At 38.6% G+C, this 15,183-nt stretch overlaps 2 pseudogenes across 1 annotated transcript; one reads left to right on the forward strand and one right to left on the reverse strand.

The window, feature by feature from the left end:
• Positions 1–1,338: 1,338 nt before the first annotated feature.
• LOC149214145 (putative nucleoredoxin 1 pseudogene) lies at positions 1,339–2,238 on the reverse strand (annotated as a pseudogene). The gene is made up of 2 exons (XR_016250056.1): positions 2,146–2,238; positions 1,339–2,060 (listed from the first exon to the last, which is right to left on the reverse strand). The product of XR_016250056.1 is annotated as a putative nucleoredoxin 1 pseudogene (transcript).
• A 1,962-nt stretch (positions 2,239–4,200) lies between these two features.
• The window catches only part of LOC149214146 (N-terminal acetyltransferase A complex catalytic subunit NAA10 pseudogene), a 47,772-nt pseudogene continuing 36,789 nt past the window's right edge, over positions 4,201–15,183 (forward strand).

Consider the following 15,183-nt stretch of genomic DNA (forward strand, 5'->3'; position numbering starts at 1 on the left):
AATATCCGTGCATTGAGTGTTGTTAGCATGCTGACTAAGGGAAGTACAAAGAATAGTGCACTTAGATGCAGACATACGGATAGCTCATCTTACTACTATGGGATTTGAACTAGTTACATATCACTATTTATTACCTATGTCGTTTGAGCTACAAAGAGGAAAATAGACATGACTATATTAGGCGTGTATTTAGTGAATGACCTACGGGAATCATAGGGAACAGAGGAAAATAGGCAATTCGTGTGAGCTGTGGTGTATTTAGCAAAGGAAACTCTGGAGATTCTCAGACTCAGCTACATGAAAACACTGCTGATTTAGATGCTCTGTTGAGTTCTAATGAAGAGGAGAGTAGCAATGGTCAGGAGAGTAGCACTGGTCACTCACCAGGTGAATATAGTGGAAATAAAAAGGCATGTACAAAAGTTAGGGATGATACTATTGCTGGGATATCAGCCAAGGAAACAGTTAGCAATCAACAGGAACATAAAGAAGAGGAAGCAGACTTTGGACCTGCTATTATTGAAGAATCAGTTGGCGAGTCTAGCATAAATGACAACTGTTCTTTGTTTGATGACTCCCTTCTGGTCACTCTGACCCAGGAAGTGGACATCCAAACCAAGAATTGCAAAAATGCCAAGCAGAATGAATGTAACAACAAGAATATCCGTGCATTGAGTGTTGTTAGCATGCTGACTGAGGGAAGTACAAAGAATAGTGCACTTAGATGCAGACATACGGATAGCTCATCTTACTACTATGGGATTTGAACTAGTTACATATCACTATTTATTACCTATGTCGTTTGAGCTACAAAGAGGAAAATAGACATGACCTATATATACAGGAAAAGGCAGATATAAGTAGCAGTCCGACAGTTTTTCCATCTGGTCCCACCACAATCAACGATGGAATGCCTATAACACGGAGAAGCCGCATGAGATCCTTCTTAGTTTTATCTCCAAATGGAAGAGCTAACCATGGCATGCTTTTGTAGTAATCTTCAAAAGCCTCTTCATCCCTGTCACTAGAGATGAAAACAATCTCAAAGTCTTTTCCTCTTTCCTTGAGTTCGTTGTATACCTTTACAAGCTTTGGTGTGAAGGCTTGGCAAGGTGGGCACCAATGGGCAGAGAAATACAAAGCAATTGTCTTCTCCACAAGCTCAGCTATCGGGACCCGTTTCAAGAATCAAAACATGAAAAAATGATTAGCATCACCCACAAGAGTACCGAGTTTTTACTAGAGTCCATGTCTACTTGTGGTTTAATAGTTAATAACAAGAATCCACCGTGAAAACAACCCAAATTCATACCCTGAGAGATGTGACAATAAGGCCATCATGAAATAAAATCTGTGCATCTATTTTTCCTAAACCCTTACAGGAGCCAATGAAACTCAATCGCCCAATTCAATACATGTATTCAATAGACTTAATGAATACATAATTTATTTCTAGATTTTCAAGTTCAATAGCCCAATTCAATACATGCTTTCATGAATCATACCTACATTCTCATAAAGAACCCAAATCCAGACTTGCTGGCAGAGAAAAACACAAGCCAAAAAGGGAAAACACCCACCTTTCTTCCTCCATGGGCAAGGACAAAATCTCGTTCATCAGACACCAGAAGAGACTCTACAGTCTATGCAGCCCTTAAGGCTTCCTCTTTCGCCCTCAGCTCATCAAATCTCTCTGCGGTGAATGGACATCCCTCAACCCCATATTCTTCAATGATCTCCACACCTTCAGTCGTTATAACTCTGCCCTCTCTGTCCAGAAAAACAAGGCACGGAATGCCATCAACCTGGAAGGCCTCATTAAGCTTCTTCCTTGTATTACCATCTGAGAATGGCAGGGCAAGCCATGGCATGGTGTGGTGGTATTCCTCGAATGACTTCTCATCAAAATCCGCAGAAACGAAGAGAATCTCGAAGTCCCCCTTCTCCAATAACTTTTTATAGATTTCAGACAAAACGGGGGTGAAAGCCTTGCATGGAGGACACCAATGGGCAGAAAAGTACAGACCCACTTGTTTCCCTTCCAGTTCTCCAACTTTCACCTGTAGATTACATTGGATTCAATACAAAAATGCAATGTTGCAGCAAAATAAATGATAACAGAGACTATAAGTATAACAATCGTACCTTGTCTCCATTATTTCTGATCAGGAAATCACGTTCCCCATTGCAAAGCAAAGAGCTCAAACTGTCATTGGTTGTTTCCTTTTGCACAGCCATAGCAAGCTAACACAATCTCTCTCTCAGTTCCGAGCCAACTTTCTTCCACTGCAATCTCTGAGGGCTAAGAAAGAGATTTTATAGATACAGGAGAACAGACAAGTGAAGATTAGTTTAAACAAATGAGACAGAGACCAAAACATGACGTAGATATATTTAGTTGCACCGAAAAGCAGCGATAGCTAACCCTGACCAGGTAGTTGTACACGAGTAAAAGAAGTATAACCTGAAATGACCAAAGAGGGTATATTAGTGATGTAATTTAGCATTAAAAGGAAACGAAGCTCTTGGAAAACTAAAAATTAAAACACGTCCATGTGGGCCCCATGAGGGCCACATGGCTCACCTCCTTCTCCGTGGGATAGCATGGAGGGACTAAACCATGCCACTTAACATTGTATCATGGTCATATGTCAATACAGGAGGCAGAAGGATAATCCAACTGTCCACTGCACGTGCACCAGTTTCAATTTCATGGCCTTCTAGGTTTGTCTCATCCAGCTGCCAACACTCCCAGCCCATTCGAACACTTGCCTGAAGCGAATGGGATGGAGAATTCAAATACAGGTTTAAAGGAACCCCTGCTCATTCAAAGGAAGAGACATCCTCAAGAAGAATATGAAGAAAATGAGTACTGGGGAGACCATGCTATTGGTATTGTGGAACTTGAAAATAATGAAAAAACTGATGAGGGCGGTACTTTTCTCCGAGCTTCCTTGAACGGCATGAATGTGCTTGCAGGTCGGTACCTGATCACCCTTGTGAGTTATCCTGTTATACAAGGACCAGAACTATTCATTCGTCTCGTTTTCAGAATCCCAGGAACCAGTCATTCGCTCGTCTCTAGTAGAGGTGACAAAGAGAACCAGACCATGCTACCGAATGCTACCAAACCTTGCTTATGTATTTTGCCTAAGTCGGGGTCAACCATTTTGCCAGTCTTCTACAAAAGCAAAAGAAAAGGCAGTTGAGGAAGCAGGCTCAGATTCATAATCTCAGTTCCGAGACTGGGCATCCTCACTCGTAAGCACTGCTACTTCCGACTTGAATGCTGGAGTTGTATGGATAAAACCGAGGTTGACAAGAGGACCGGGGCTGTGGCAGATACCACTACCAAAAGTGAGGCTGAGAAGAAGCCTGGGGTTGCGGGAGATACTACAAGCAAAATGGAGGCTGCCCTGAATCCTGGACTTGTGAGAGATACGACGAACAAAACCGAGGCTGACCAGAAGCCCGGGGCTGCCGGAGACGCTACAAGCAAAGTTGAGTCTGCCCAGAAGCCTCGGGCTATGGGAGATACGACGAGCAAAATCGAGGCTGACCAGAAGAAGCTCGCGATTGTAGCAGATATTACAAACAGAAGAGAGACTGACCAGAAGCCTGGGGCTGCGGGAGATGCTACAAGCAAAATGGGCAATGGAGGTTGCCCAGAAGCCTGCAGATACTACAAGCAAAAGCGAGGCTGACCGGAAACCTGGGGCTACAGTAGATACAAGTAGCAGAACTGAGGCTGCCCAAAAACCCCAGGCGATGCTAATATCAAGTAAAGCAAATATTAATTAAACATGATGTGTAAATTTCATTTAGAAAATGATCCATTCCTTTTGGTTAAGCAGGTTCGTCTTCGTGAAACCCTATCCTGCAAAGCGGAAGTCTGATCCCTCAGTGGCAGTTATCCTGGGATAACCGGAGGGAGCAAGCAAAATTAAAGGTAAGAAGCTTGACGTAATTTATGCCATTTGCGTTAGCTTCGTAGATTGAGGCAAAGTCGAGAATTTTTTTTTCGTTTGTTTGCTTGGATTTTGGTTGTTAGAAGCTTGTAAATTGCCTGATGTAAGAAATACAATCAATAGTCACAGAATGTTTTTAGTGCAAATTTGACACAGATGATTGAGATGTGTTCCATCTTCACAGAATAAAAAAACCAGGAGAAGAAGTATCTAACAGAAAACACTAATACCCACCGTGGTTTGTAGCCATGGTTTGCATTCGTCAAGCCACTATAGATGACCTGCTGGCAATGCAGACATGCAATCTGATGTGTCTGCCGGAGAATTACCAGATGAAGTATTACTTCTACCACATCCTCTCATGGCCGCAGCTTCTGTACGTGGCCGAGGATTACAACAAGAAAATTGTGGCTTATGTTCTGGCGAAAATGGAAGAGGAGTCCACGGAATGCCACGGCCACATAACCTCTCTGGCTGTGTTGCGTACGCACCGCAAACTGGGCCTTGCGACGAAGCTCATGACCGCAGCCCAGAAGGCAATGCAGAAGGTTTTTGGGGCAGAGTATGTTTCTCTCCATGTCCGCAAGAGCAACCGGGCGGCGTTTCACCTGTATACCCAAACACTGGGCTATAAAATTCACGATATTGAGGCTAAGTACTATGCTGATGGCGAGGATGCCTATGATATGCGCAAACAGCTAAGAGTGAAGTCTGATGGTAAGCAACCCCGGATAACTTGACCTGCACGAAGACCATCGGGAGAGCAAGGTGAAACCGCCCGCAAGGTTATACCCTACCTGATCCAGATTAAGCTCCATGCACTGACAGCTGCCCCTGCCAGCTGCCCCTGCATGCAGAACACCTGCCTGCAAATACGCTCAAATCAAATACGCTCAAATCAAAATTGGTAACAATTAAAATTCCAAACACTCCAAACTAATGCTAAGAAACGCTAACATTAATACCCGAATTCCTCTGACGGTCAGCGATAATATACATGCCTATTTCCCTTAGCCTAAGCTCTGGCCTCTCCCGCCTCGGGAAGAGGCCAAATAAGATGGTAGTCCAGAGCACCTTGGTCATCCTGGCACGGAGGGCACACGGCATTTTTAAACTTTGATCTAAACCAACGCATTCACCGAAACATTACTTCGAATTAATGCTAAATTAAACAAAACTGATTCCTATAGTCCCTGGCCATTGCCAGATGGCAGGGACTAAAAAACACTAATGGAAGGAAGGTTGTCCTATTTTAGTCTGCAATAATGAGGTAAATAGATTATGCATTTTCTAAAATACAAGCGTAGGTGAGAGGTGGTGGTGATTGCCTAGAATTCAATGAAGACATTTCATCTATGTTATTTGAATGCAAGGCAGGGTATTAGGTCTAAAAAGGATATATTTCTGTGTTGGGAATGTGTTAAGAATATATATTGAGAAAATAATATTGAAATGTAATCAAAATGGTGTATTTAATAATAGAGTGTTTTAGTTTTTTTACTATTATTGAAATTAAACAATACAATTTGTAATAGAAATAAAATGTGTTAAAAATATAAGTTAAGAAAATAATATTGAAATATAGTCAAAATAATATATCAGATAATTTTTTTTTAGCATTTTTATTATTATTGAAATTAAGCAATATAATTTTTAATAAAATAATATTTTTTTTTTTACTTTAAATTATATTTTTAATATAAAAATAAATTAAACAACTTAAGCACTACTAAGCTGAAATATCGTTTTGCCTTATGAAAAACAAGATGATCTTCATAAAATCGTATCAACAGAGAACCAAATAATCAAATGATCGTCAGAAAATCGCTACAAATAAACGACCAAATCATCAACCCTTCGGCTTAATTCGGTATAATGTCAACAAAAATTTATATATTTATGGTGCATGCGTCAGTCTCTTAAGCATATTTATAATACTTAATTTTACTCTTATCCAAGATCATCAATTACATTAACAGCGTCCTCACCAGAAAACATCATCTCAATATTAATATATTAATACACCGCCTGAAACGGTGGCCACTGGCCAGAATACGTTCAGTGATAATAAAAGACCAAATCATTGGCCTTTAGCTTATCCCGATACAATTTGAATATAAAATTATATATTCATGCTCGATGAGACCGCGGAATGCGTTTGTTTGTTAACCAAATCTAAACTTTTCAATAACGCGGTCTGTTAACCAAATCTAAATTTTTAATGTTTATTGAGTCTACTAAACATCACCCTGAAAACATCACCTCAGTATTAATACACTGCACGAAGCGGTGGCTCAAAGGCGGCGGGTTGAGGCTTACATTTATTCGCGTACTGTACAAGATTCCTGCTTTTTGTGCCGAAATCTGTAGAGGTCTACATTCCCGTCACGCCACCTCACCATGGAAAGCATCAGCTCACTTTGTATGAAACAGTGGTGCAGGTCATCGATATAAATTTAATGCCATCCTTCAATGCATTCCCTATGCGAGAGAGAGAGAGAGTTTCGATGGTGTTGCAGGCATTATTTCAGTTGCACTAGTTGAACTGTCATCCGGTTGTTTGTTATAGTTTTATTGATAAACATTTTACGATCTGAGAACAATTGGTATCGAGCAGAAGCCATGGAAATAGAAGAAAACAGAGAAGAGAGTGCCAGATACGAGACGGTGGCCGATGAATTCGTCAATATCCTGCTGAGATGGTCGTCAGAAGACATAATGAACGAAAACCTCTTGAAGGACAAGGTCAGGCTCAATTATTCAGAAACCTGCAGCTATTGCTTAAGATAACTAGCCAAATTTCTAGAAGTCAATTCATATATGAAATAATTATGATAAGTGTGTAGTGATTGAATATGCAAGGACCACCTAGTTTTTTGTATTTTTTTACAATTAATTTAAAATTTTCAATTGTTTGTCTGGTTTCTTTGCCTCGGCTCTAGCTGCCTTTTCTGCTGCTGTGAATGGCTAGCAGGAATGGTAGTAAAGCAAACAGATAGAAATTCAGTAGTGAAGTAAAGCAAACAGATAAATTATTATCAGTTAAAGCAGTCGAAAGTCAATACGACACATAGAGTTCCACCCCTTCCCGACTAGAATTAGAATTATTCGGTCGACTAGAATACCGTATGGGGTCGGCCCATACGGTTAAAATTATTCGCCCGACTAGAATTAGAGGGGAATAAATGGACGGGATCATAACATAGAGAGGGCGCTCAGCATAGAGTTAGGGCGGAGTGAGCATGGAATCTAAGATGTTTTCCGTTATATCAGTTCAAGTCTGAGTTGGTTATATATAGAAACTGCTCATGTCTGTTAAGTTGATCATTAAGCTTTTGCTACCAAATCAGACTTGAACTTATATGTGTGTGAGGTGGGGAGATGTTTCCCTGCCGTACTTGCAAACACTGCACGCTATGGTAGAACATAATTTTACAGCCCATTTTTAGTGTAGTTTTCAAAATTTAAGGTACGAGTTGTTGTTTAATTAAGGTAAAAATAAAACTGATGCAATTTTTGTGTTCCTCTCGTGGTTTTTTGGTTCTGTTTCCTCTGATATATATATTGGCTTGTGGGTGGTGGTGGAATGGAGCAGGGATTTATGATCATTATATGGGGGCTTTGGACTACTATATCTATTGGTATATAGTTGCAATCCCATTTAATCTGTTCCCATCAGACTGCATGCATATTTGTGCCATTCTCAGGATCCCCTTGGGCTCATTGGTGCATAAAATAGTGAACATGCTTTCAAGGATGGTGAAATAAATCCATCTGAGACGCTGAGTGGTATTTTCTGTTGCGTTAGAGCTGTTTTTTGTGCCACCCTATATTTTAATATTTCAGAAAGTAAACTAGGGGAATGAACCGGGGGTTTATGATCCTTAGATGGGATGAGGAAATAAATCCTTTGGGACACTGAGTGGCATTTCCTGTTAAGTTATTTCCTTGTGCCACCATATAGTCTAACATTTCAGGAAGTAAACAAGGGGCAGGAATTCCATTTAATCCGTTCCCATCCGATCGCCTGCATCTTTGTTCCATGCTATATTTTCGGTTAGTCATGTCTAGGGATTACCTAGCGTGTACAGTTCTAAAGTGTTATTGGATCATATAGATTTCCGAATAGGCAGTGGACATATTTGAAGGATGATGAAAGAAATTTTCTGAGAAGTTAGGAGCATTTTCTGTTTAGCTAGAGCTATTTACTTCTTTCACCCCATATTTTAACATTTCAGAAAGTAAAATAACATGTTGAGGCCAAGGAATTTAGGAAAACTAACATGTTGTTGCCAAGGAATCCCAACAGCTATGATATACGTGCATTTCTTATGGTTGATTCTTCTCGTCAAGATATTTTTCTACATTCTGAGTTCGTTGTATAAGTTTGGTGGTTGTTGTTGCTATTTTCTGAGTACTAATTAATGTGAAAGGCCTTTTTAATTTTTTGTTTCCCTGGGAAATAATGGGGGTTCTTTATTATTATTTTTAACCAAGGAGAGGATGCCGTTGCATTCAGTAACATATCTTATGGCTACTCTCTGCCATCCTTAATTTTCCATTATTATTTAGTTCGAAGGCTTGCAACATGTACGGTAAGGGTCTTGCAAGGACAATTCCTTTTGCAAGGCTTGTAAAACATCGATCCTAAGCTTTTTGCAGTAGGACCCTATAAGTCGCCATTATTCTTGAACTTGGGTCATTCTTGCAGATATCACGTGTTGCTAAAACACAGGACCAAAGGCAATTTTTTTCCAGACTTGTTAAGTATCAATTCTAAGCCTTTTTTTAATAGCTCACTATGGAGGTATCTTTGATTGTTGAAACAACCTCCTGATTTTTTTTCATGTGTTACATCTCTTGCACAATTTTGTTTCTTGCATATGTAATTGTATTTGTTTTATTTGTTGAGTACTATTAACAAATAAGGCTCTTGTTTTTTCTTCATGTGTTACATCTCTTGTATATGTTAATAAGGCTCTTGATTTTTCTTCATGTGTTACATCTCTTGTATATGTAATTGTATTTGTTTGATTTGACGAGTACTATTAACAAATACAATAATGTTATTCTCTAATGCAATATAAGTGCAAATTCATTATTCAAATACCCATTATCTACAAATACAATGATATTATCCTCCAATGCAATGCTCATGCAGAGCTTATTATGCAAAATATTGTGCAATGTGATATAATTATTAGTTATAATATGACAAGGAATTGTTTTTAGAAATGAAGTACATATTACCTGATAGACAATTTTTTTTGAAGTAAAAAATAGTAGTTTTATTAATGGAAAAAAAATTACATGTTGCATCTACTAAGGAGCATTGCATTGTATGCCCATGGCTAATGATCAGAACATACAAAAAACAAACTAATATACAAATGAAGAGAAAAGTTAGGCTTTTCTCCCTTTCTTTTTCTCTACCTTGCACCATTCCCCTTGTGACCACGGAGAAGAGACAAGAGAGAGATGATTTCCAACTTCTGATCTAGCATTATCCTGTCTGAATTTGAATTGTCTATGTATGAATACGTTTGTTTCCACTAGTATCTTTTTCTTCCAGTATCTTTGTTGGTTGTACTGTATTGCTCCGAGGTTCAGTTGGGTCTTGTGAGGTTTCCCCGTGTTTGTAGAAAATTTGATGTCTGGCTGTTCCCATCGGGCATGGATTCTTCCTCTGCTTAGCTGTCCTCCTCTTCAGACTCAGGTGGGGGGAATTGCCAACCTTTGGTTTGTTTCTCAGTTTTCTTCGTTCTTTGGGTGTCTTTCTTGGCTTCAGGACACGTATTTTGAAGGTGCTCTCTTTGCCTTCGGATTCTACATCTGAAAGTTGGTTGTGGATCAGTTGTATTCGATCCAGTAAAGCCTTAGTTGAGATCTACGTCCACACAGATTCGTGCGAATGTGAAGACTCTTTCCTCCAATTTTTGGGTATTTGTTTTGATGTAATTCTCAATGATGTTCCCTATACTTGCTAGGACTCGATTGTTCCAAAGATGTAAAGGGAAATTGTGCAACCAAACCCAAATCGTCATTTTGGTGATGACCATGGTATTAGCATCAAAATCTGGAAACTGAGGCGTGATGAAAAGGCCCGTGGATCCCCAAAACCATGGTCCTTCCTGTAGGATAATATCTGTTGCATCCGATGATGAGAATATTACAATGAAGAAACCCTTTCGAACAGAGGTGTATTTCACAATGTATTGTCCAATTAGTGAAAATCCAATGAAAAAGATCTGTTGGTTCTGGCCAGAAACAGTAGGAAAACAGTAGGAAAACAATGGCGTGTGATTCAAATGTAGCACAATGCTCATCTGTTTCTAGAATGTCTATATTTAGCTCTGGAATGTAGTTCAGTTGATCAACTATGTATGGGCTGGGAGAAGTACATACTTATTTTGATAATTCTGTAGCTGCCCTTTTTCCCAGTAGGATGTTCTTGAAGGAGATTCCTTCATTAATATGCTTCTGTTCTTTTAGATGTGCCGCTCCCAAAAACTCCTCCTGTACTTTTTACTTTACTGGACGCCGCAACGCCTCTTCTTAGTCGGAGGTTGAGGGTTTTGGAGGATGCTGATAGGATCTTATAATCCATTAGGAACCGATTATCCTGCACTGATTTTCCCCCGTAGAGCAAGTTTTGCATATGAGCAGGGTATCCAATATTTTGTGTGATGTTACGCTTAAGTTGCATCACTCTCTGATATATTCACCCAAACTAATAAAGACTTCCTGGCAGGGGTTTATAGAAAGATTTGAAAGCGAAAAAGATTTACCAGATGTCTGTAGCCTACGTCCAACTTGTTGTCGAGATGCTATTCTGCTTTAGATGTACCATTTGGCGGTTAACACTGTTTGGAGCGATTGTTGGAGCGGATAGAAACAGGGGTCACTCCATCTGAGCCAAATCTTAGCCCGTGATCCAGATCCGACGTTGCAGAGCGAAAATTGGTGTGGAAATCTAGGATCAGAGGGCATTTGTCCTTACAGAGCTTATTAGTTCTGTGCCCGGTATACACAGATTTAGTTTTTACCTTTCTTGATATGTGACATCGAGCTGATTTGTTCATTGCGTACGCCCAACCTTCGCAGAATTATCGATATTCAATTATCTCTGCATGTCTTGGCGAATCGAAATTTGTCCGATCAAGATCGCGGTGACCAAAACGTTTACTGTGATCGCAGAGGGGTCCCGGGGAGAAGAATCGTCGAGTCCCGTAGGCAAAGGCTACTGATAACCCTTTTGCCGACGCCTTCCTCAGAGTCTCCAATACCAGCTGCACAAGATTGTTCAATAAAACCATTTTCAACCAATCCAATAGGAATGGTATGCCATTTTCAACATGCTCGAGTAGGATGATGCATCGTACGTGACGGAGCAATTTCGCATTCGTTGCTCGAGGGTGGAAACTGCCGTAGGGCCATGATCATCTTCTTCTGAAATTTTTGTGTGTATCCAAGTTGCCCTTGCCTATTAGAATGTTCAACATACGCCCACCCGGACATATGAGCCCACTCTGGTCATGTATGAAATGACATATATAATGATCAGTCATAAATCTCTCTCCTTGCACTAGGACCCTTTAGGGGGCTCGACCATTAGGGAGAGGAAGCGCAAGACCCTCCGGACCTTCTCTCAGGAGCATCTCTCTGGTTCAGAAATGACATATGCCCATATCTGGAATGACCGCTTCTTGCATCTTACCTCTCCTATTGTCTAGAGTTCGACAGGCTCACCCTGCTGGTTATGGCGGCCTTAGATTGAGAGCCTGCTTACTCATCCTCGGCCAAGCTAAAATGGCCAATCTTGTAGGGTTTTAACGCTCGACCAGGCCCCCACCCAATAAGTAAATTAAGGGACCCCATGTGAGCTCTCTAAGGGAATTATCTTGGCGTCTGATCCTATTCTCGCATACCCACACAGTGAAACCCTAGCGCAGACGAACTCCATTTATCAACCTCTCACGACAGCTCTATTATGCAATAAAGAGTTACATCAAGTAGATAACAACAAGACTATGAGGAAATTCCTGTCATAAAAAGGAGAAAAATGCTAATATATAAGCCTTGTGCCTCAATAGTTAGGATATTGATGTCCTTTTAAAAAGAACTCAACTGTGTTTGCAAGAAAAGATAATTATTCCTTTAGAGCATCAAGTCCCCTAGGTTTAGAGGGAAGGTTTAAAACAAAAAGGTCATAACGTCTAGATGTTTATAGGAAGACAATAAAAGACAACCAAACTATACACCATAAGGACTTGTAGTTGTATCTAATCATTTAACTATTTTTGGAAAGAGGACTCTTCCAAGAAAGGAGGTAGTGAAAAAATAGCTAAATTTAATGTGAAACCATGCCCAAAATGTCTTAAAATTAACCAAAATCTTAAAATTAACTTCCAAATTGAAAACTAATTTTCTAGTAGTAATCCTTCTTTTCGACAGGGATAAAATTATAATTATTATGAACTCATCCTCTTTAAAATTGATATTCTTACTAATGGAATCATAAAAAACAAACCATTTAAAAAAGTAAAATAATAAAAAAAAGGATTGTATATATATATATATATGGGGAAAAGGAAAGGGAGAAAATAACCATAAAATATGGAAAATAATTATGTATTTTCAAATAACATTTTAAATGAAAAGAAGAAAAAATCATTTTAATTTAAACGCATTGGTCAAAAAATTCTCTCGTGTGATTTGTATCGAAAGACTTTGTTTAATTCATTATGGATTATGGATCACAGAAGCTTGAATACAAAAATTCCATATTTTTATGGACATTTGAAAAAATCAAAATATAAATGTAACATAAAATAATAATAAAATAAAAATTCAAAATTCAAAAGACAAAATTAAAAAGCAAAGATTACCCGAGTGAAAGAGGGTGATGCCAAATCTACATGCCCACACTTACCTCCCAATCCCCCACATGCCCCTCTTTTTCCCACCACCCCCTACTCGCACACTTCTTGTCTCTTAAAAAATCGACTCCTCCTCACATGCTCCTATTTCCCCCCCACCCCCTTCTTCCACACTTCATGTCGCTTAAAAACCGATTCCTCTAGTACAGTGATGTGTGGTTTGACGATAAGTTTGACAAAAGTTCAAATCTCGTTGTACACTGACCTGCTATGGTGGTGGCTCGAGAAGAAGATTCCCCACCCCCGCCTTCGCAGATCTTAGTATAAATTGCAGGTAGTTGGATGTACTCTTGGTGGTAGTTAAATTGCAGGTAGTTGGATGTTGGCAGATCTTAGTATAAATTGCAGGTAGTTGGATGTACTCTTGGTGGTAGTTGGATGTTGAGTATAAATTGTAGGTAGTTGGATGTACTCTTGGTGTTGTAGTGGTAGTTACGAGGATTGATCATGGGTCTCCCATAGATTAGGACTGGCAATTATCGATTCACCATGTGGTTAAAAGGAAAAAATGTACTCTTGGTGTTATAGTGGTAGTTATGAGGATTGATCATGGGTCTCCCATAGATTAGGACTGGCAGTTATCGATTCACCATGTAGTTAAAAGGGAAAAAAAATCGACTCCTCTAAGTAGTGAGGAGTGTGTGATCTAATACTAAGTGTGCAAGGGAGACGTTTTTCATTGTTCCCTTTTTATTCTACTGTAATTTTTTTAATATTTCCCTTTCACTTTCATGGATACTAGCTAATGGTTTGGGATTAAGGTTTTAGTCTATGGTTTTGAGCTCCTTGTTTTTTAAACAAGTGAATGGTTTTGGAACCTAGTATATCAACTTGCCGGTAGTTGGATGTACTCTTGGTGTTATAGTGGTAGTTACGAGGATTGATCCTGGGTCTCCCATAGATTAGGACTGGTAGTAATCGATTCACCATGTGGTTGAAAGGAAAAAAAACCGACTCCTCTAAGTAGTGAGGAAGGTGTGATCCAATACTAAGTGTGCAAGGGACGTTTTTCATCGTTCCCTTTTTATTCTACTGTAATTTTTTTAATATTTCCCTTTCACTTTCATGGATACAAGCTAATGGTTTGGGATTAAGGTTTTAGTCTATGGTTTTGAGCTCCTTGTTTCTTAAACAAGCGAATGTTTTTGGAACCTAGAATACTTTCACACATGGATTTGTGCACTTGATAAGGTTTCTTAGTCAATATCTTGGAGCGTGGTTTTTGGATGAGCACATATGTGAAGGGTTGTTTGTTTTATATTTATCCACTTACGTGGTGATTATCTTCTTATTATTTTGAGTAAGTAAATTGGGAAGGATTGAAATTTATCTTTAGTGTAGAAATTTTGGTGAATATTACTAGTCTCTAATATGTAAACTATAAAATGTTAAGAGATATTTTTTGTAAAAATATTCAAAAATATAACAATTTATATTAGTTTATATAAATTTTTAATGATTTTTAAGGTAAAATAATCATATCATATACATTTTGGGCAAATCACTTTTAGAGAAAATGGAAATGTACAAATCTGATCTTTTGGAAAAAACATGAAATTTAGCCAATTTCTGAAATTTAGTCCCTAATTTTTTTTTGCTGATTTTGAGAAACCAAGGACGGTCAAACCCTCATCCTAAACAAGGTTCTTATTTCCTGGATCTATTTTTGGATGGGTTGTTAGAGTTAGTTATATGAGATAATAGCATTTTTGTTTTCTTAGATTACTTTATTGGAGAAGGTTGAGATCTCAATTAACTTATTGCTATCTCTAGTAAGCAAGTAGTTAATGAATGTATAGTTATTGTATTTATTAGAGAAAAAAGTGGATTTAGGAAAACAAATAATATTTTATTGTAGAATTGAGTTTGAGCTCAAACCTATATTAAGGGTTTTCTTACTCCATTGGTAAGATTGATTGGAATGGTTGAGAAATGATAATATTTATGAGCAAGTTAGCTCCAAGTTTGGGGATTTGTGTATTATCTATGTAAATGATGTTTCCTTTTATGTAATTTCACTTTTGGATATGGTTTTAGGGCATATTCTTGCAGTTTAAATGTTTTGTAATATTTTGAATATTAGAAGCAAGTTAAACAATAGATGAGCACTGTGCTACATTAAAGGAATCTGTAGTGATGTAGTTAAGCTTCACACTATGATTTATAGTCATGTACCTTTTAAAGATCATAACGTCTCATATTCTAATATTTAAGTTGTGGGTATTATACAATTTCAGGTAAGTGCTACCTCACACTTGTTTTCAAAAGGCATCTTA

The sequence above is a fragment of the Pinus tabuliformis genome, chromosome 1_1 (assembly GCF_031772625.1).
Source record: "Pinus tabuliformis cultivar Carrire ecotype Pingquan chromosome 1_1, CPIR1, whole genome shotgun sequence".
NCBI lineage: Eukaryota > Viridiplantae > Streptophyta > Pinopsida > Pinales > Pinaceae > Pinus > Pinus tabuliformis.